This window comes from Somniosus microcephalus, chromosome 1, assembly GCF_052327205.1.
Source record: "Somniosus microcephalus isolate GS21.2 chromosome 1, FLI_Smic_1.0, whole genome shotgun sequence".
Classification (NCBI taxonomy): Eukaryota; Metazoa; Chordata; class Chondrichthyes; order Squaliformes; family Somniosidae; genus Somniosus; species Somniosus microcephalus.
This window is the reverse complement of record NC_140987.1, coordinates 178572129-178578128: the sequence shown is the minus strand read 5'-3', so window position 1 is coordinate 178578128 and position 6000 is coordinate 178572129.

The window sequence follows — 6000 nt, the reverse complement described above, 5'->3', positions numbered from 1 at the left end:
ATAGATAAACAACAGATCTAGCTGCTTAAAACTGTGCATCCCCAAGGCGCTGCGGGCAATCAGCAGCAGCAGAATTGTATTCCAACACAATTGGATTCCTCATGGCCCGGCATATCCCTCACTCTACCATTACCATCAAGCCAGGGGACCAACCTTGGTTCAATGAGGAGCATAAAAGAGTAGGCCAGGAGCAGCATCAGGCAAACTTAAAAATGGAGTGCAACCTGGTGAAGCTACAAGACAGGACCACAGACATGCTAAACAGCAGAAACGACATGCTATTGACAGAGTTAAGCAATCCCAGAACCAATGGATCAGATCAAAGCTCTGCAGTCCGGCTGCGTCCAGTCGTGAATGGTGGAGGACCATTAAACAACAAATGGGAGGAGGAGGCTTCATGAACATCTCCATCCTCAATGATGGTGGAGCCCAACACGTGAGTGCAAAAGACAAAGCTGAAGCGTTTGCAATCATCTTTAGCCAGAAGTGCCGAGTGAATGATCCATCTCGGCCTCCTCCTGAGGTCCCTTCCATCACAGAAGCCAGTCTTCAGCCAATTCGATTCACTCCATGTGATATCAAGAAACAGCTGAGTGCACTGGATACAGCAAAGGCTGTGGGCCCCAACAACATCCCGGCTGTCGTGCTGACGACCTGTGCTCCAGAACTAGCCGCACCTTTAGCTAAGCTGTTCCAGTACAGCTACAACACTGGCATCTACCTGACAATGTGGAAAGTTGCCCAGGTATGTCCTGCCCACAAAAGCAGGACAAATCCAATCCAGCCAATTACCGCTCCATCAGTCTACTCTCAAATCATCAAGAGAGCAATAGAAGGTGTCATCGACAGTGCAATCAAGCGACACTTACTCACCAATAACCTGCTCACCGATGCTCAGTTTGGGTACCGCCAGGACCACTCGGCTCCCGACCTTATTAAAGCATTGGTCCAAACATGGACTAAAGAGCTGAATTCCAGAGGTGAGGTGAGAGTGACTGCCCTTGGCATCAAGGCAGCATTTGACAGAGTGTAGCAAAATTGAAGTCAATGGGAATCAGGGGGAGAACTCTCCACTGGCTGGAGTCATACCTAGCATAAAGGAAGATGGTTGTGATTGTTTGAGGCCAATCATCTCAGCCTCAGGAGTTCCTCAGGGCAGTGTGCTAGGCCCAACCATCTTCAGCTGCTTCATCAATGACCTTCCCTCCATTATAAGGTCAAAATGGGGATGTTTGATGATGATTGCACAGTGTTCAATTCCATTCGCAACTCCTCAGATAATGAAGCAGTCCGTGCCCGCATGCAGCAAGACCTGGACGACATTCAGGCTTGGGCTGATAAGTGGCAGGTAACATTCGTGCCACACAAGTGCCAGGCAATGACTATCTCCAACAAGAAAGAGTCTAACCACTGCCCCATGACATTCAAAGGCATTACCATCGCCGAATCCCCCACCATCAACATCCAGGGGATCACCATTGACCAGAAACTTAACTGGACCAGCCACATAAATACTGTGCCTACAAGAGCAGGTCAGAGGCTGGGTATTCTGTGGCAAGAGTCTCACCTCCTGACTCCCCAAAGCCTTTCCACCATCTACAAGGCACAAGTCAGGACTGTGATGGAATACTCTCCAATTGCCTGGATGAGTGCAGTTCCAACAACACTCAAGAACCTCGACACCATCGAGGACAAAGCAGCCCACTTGATTAGCACCCCATCCACCACCTTAAACATTCACTCCTTCCACCACTGACACACCGTGGCTGCGGTGCGTGCCATTTACAAGATGCACTGCAGCAACTCGCCAAGGCTTCTTCGACAGCATCTCCCAAACCTGAGACCTCTACCACCTAGAAGGACAAGGGCAGCAGGCGCATGGGAACACCACCGCCTCCAAGTTCCTGTCCAAGTCACACACCATCCTGACTTGGAAATATATCGCTGTTCTTTCATCGTTGCTGGGTCAAAATCCTGGAATTCCCTCCTTAACAGCACTGTGGGAGTACCTTCACCACACAGACTGCAGCAGTTCAAGAAGGCGGCTCACCACCACCTTCTCAAGGGCAATTAGGGATTGGCAATAAATGCTGGCCTTGCCAACAACGCCCACATCCCATGAACGAATAAAAAAATAAATACATGCCCATTGGTACCAACTGGCAAACTGTTGCACTCGGCTGCCTCACAACTAGGAAGTACCATGTCCCCAAAGTAACAGGCACTTCTAACCTGTAGCTGGGCAGTTAAGTGCTAACTTTGAATGGAATGAAAATGCAGGTTATTATGATTGTTGATAGCTCTGGAATCTAGCAATCTAGGCACTACACAACTGTGGCTGCAATATAAATCCTGGCAGACTGGCTAAGTACTATTAAGTTCCGCACCCATGAGGACGGCCTCAACAGAGATCTTGGGTTCATGTCACGCTACATGTAACCCCACCTGATGCAGGGTCATCCAGACTCGAGTCGACATTGGCTTGTTCTCTCTACACAGATGCGGCCGGACCTGCTGTGATTTCCAGCCAAAAAAAAAAAAAATGTTTTTTGTCTTTTTTTGTTTTTCATACAGACCCCAGCATCTGCAATATTTGACCCCTTGTGACCCCACCTCATTATTCTTTGATGTAATGTTTCCCTGACTGACCTGTTTGGACACCATTCACACCTTTGACTGCTGTGATTATCTCTCTGCCGAGGTGTGATTAATGGCAGTTGGAAAGGTTACCTGTAAACATCTGACATGATTCTCTGACTATATAAGCTGTGTCTTTATGCATTTCTCCACTTCACCTGAAGAAGGAGCAGCGCTCCGAAAGCTTGTGATTTCAAATAAAGCTGTTGGACTATAACTTGGTGTTGTGTGACTTTTTTCATTTGTCCACCCCAGTCCAACTCCGGCATCTCCACACCATGGCTACTATTAAGGAACTCAGTGCATAGTTGCCAAATGTCTGCTTTTTGTGCAGACATCCAGCCAACAGCATGCGGGTCTGAACAGCTAATTTAGGGCTTGCTGATGTCCATAATTGTGGTAGAGAGAGATAGTTCAGGACAGGAATTATTAAAAAGCAAGATTTCACAGAAAAATAAACTGAATTGTGGAATATTATCCCAAAGCACTCACAAAAGTTGCCTTGACACAATGGCCTTGGTCATAGGTCTTTATTCAGGGCTGCTTTTCAGTTGCTGGTTGTTTTTATGACTTGCCATTTTTTAAGCTGTTTTACAGCTTTCAGTTTTGTAGGTTGACGTGTATGAGATCCCGAAATATCAGAAGGGAGAACACTAATGCCAACTCTCACAAATTAATCACAAGACATGCGATTTTCAATAAAAATTTACCTCACCTTGCGACCTCATGATTTAACTGTGAAAAGTCATGATTTTTTTTCCTACTTTATTAATCTTCGGTACGCCGCCTGGTGATTGGCTGCTCTGGGACACGTGATTTTGGTCAGGCCAATCATTTGGTAATGCACTTGGGGAGGGCTAACAAGGAAAGGGTATACACATTAAATAGTAGGACACTGAGTAGTGTAGAGAAACAAAGGGACCTTGGAGTGCATGTCCACAGATCCCTGAAGGTAGCAGACCAAGTAGATAAGGTGGTTAAGAAGGCAGATGGAATGCTTGCTTTTATTAGCCGTGGCATAGAATACAAGAGCAGGGGGGTTATGCTTCAACTGTATAAAACACTAGTTAGGTCTCAGCTAGAGTACTGCATGCAGTTCTGGTCACCACATTACAGGAAAGATGTGATTGCACTAGAGCGGGTACAGAGGAGATTTACAAGGATGTTGCCGGAAGTAGAGAATCTTAGCTATGAGGAAAGACTGGATAGGCTGGGTCTGTTTTCCTTGGAACAGAGGAGGCTGAGGGGAGACCTTATTGAGGTGTATAAAATTATGAGGAGCATAGATAAAGTGGATAGAAAGGACCTATTTCCCTTAACAGAGGGGTCAAAAACCAGGGGGCACAGATTTAAAGTAATTGGGGGAAGGTTTAGAGGGGATTTGAGGGGAAATTTCTTCACCCAGAAGGTTGTGGGGGTCTGGAACTCACTGCCTGAAAGGGTGGTAGAGGCAGGAACCCTAATCACATTTAAAAGTACTTGGATGTGCACTTGGGATGTTGTAACCTGCAGGGCTACAGACCAAGAGCTGGGAAGTGGGATTAGGCTGGATAGCCCTTTGTTGGCTGCGCAGACACGATGGGCCGAATGGCCTCCTACCGTGCTGTAACTTTCTATGATCAGCTGTATGATTCCTTGATTGACAACTGTTCACAGGTCTGGCAGTTAATTGACAGCAGAGGGAACCAATCACAAAGCAAAGTGACAGAGAGCAGCCAATGGAAAAGCAGGGATGGTGGTGCCGCGGCTGCCATTTTGTGAATTAGGGGTGATTGGAGTTGGGCCGTGGCTCTGCATTTCTTCCTTCCTCGGGCTGAGCTGCGTTGTGACGGTACTGATCACCTGCCTGCATGGCAAGGATAGTGAAGCTCTGCATGGGGAAATTGTTCCTGGAGGTGCAACGGGACGAAGTCCAGCCGTTGTTCGAGTGGTTCGGCAGAGTCAGTGAGTGCGATCTGGTGAGGATGGGACTTGGGTGGGGAGAGCAGAGATGGTGAAGCATGACAGGGAGATGGGGTACAGAGAGAGGTAGAGAGATTGGAGAAGAATGACGGGGAGAGAGAGAGAGATGGAGGCACAGAGAGAGAGATGGGAGAGATAGGCAGAGAGATGGAAGTACAGAGACAGGAATGGGAGGGAGGGAGATGGAGGTACAGAGAAAGAGGTGGGGGAAGATTGATGCAGAGAGAGAAGGGGGTACAGGGAGGAATGGTAGAAGATGGAGGTACAGAGAGATGAATGAGAGAGATGGGGTACAGAGAGGAATGCGAGAGATAGGGGTAGAGAGGGAGAGGTTGAGGCGCAGGGGAGGGGAAAGAGATAGAGACCAGTGGAGGGAGGAGAGGGATGGAGATGCAAAAGGAAGATATTGATGCAGCCGGGGGGAGAGGACTGTGGGAGAGATTGGGGAAGGAAGAGAGAGAGACCAGGCAGGTAGAGAGAGGGGTAGACACTGAGGGCAAGAAATAGTGAGATACAGGGAAAAGAGGAAAGGGGAGACAGAGATGAGAAAGAAACTGAGAAGTAGTGAGAAAAAGACAGAGAGACAGGAAAGCAATTGACGGCGAGATGTGAGGGAGAGAAGTCGGGATGTGAGGAGGCTGACCATAAATACAGTGGGAGCAGAGACAGTGCGGACCTGCGAGGAACCGGGACGTGAGGATGCTGACCATAAATACATTGGGAGCAGAGACAGCGTGGACCTGTGAGGAGTTGGCACCGGAGGCGGCAGTATATCTCCGGCAAATTCTAAAACAACAAAAAAACTCAAGGAGTGATGTCACAGGACATCAGGTAGGTAATTGGTTGGTGAGTATTAACGTTTTTTCTCTCTAAGCTAGGTAGTGGTTTAAACTAAGAGTGGGAAACTATAACGTACTTGACGTAAGAAAACTACTAGGCACTTGATCTAAGCGTTAAACAAAGCTTTAATCGACTGTTTTACAACATGGAGGTCTAGTTGTGTCCTTCACTAGTTCCTGTTAAGAATGTCCTGCGCAAGCTGGGCCCGTGCCCGAGTATTTATACTCTCCCTGGACAGCGCCACCCGTAGGCCGCTCAGTATTATTTCATAAGTCTTTCTTTCATGAATGACTGATTCATGTCAGTACTTTATTAAATTAAACACTTAACTAGATAAACTAATTAATATAACTATATATACTCGTTGAATAAAGATTTTAATGAATTAAATAAATAAAAGGTTAGACTAAAATATGGCAGAGCAGGTTGTGTGTCTGGACTGCAGTATGTGGGAGTTTGTGGACAGCGAGACTGTCCTGAGTGAACATGTCTGCATTAGCTGTCTCCATCTCAAATCTCTCTGGCTCAGAGTCATTGAGCTGGAGTGCGAGTTGGAGACAC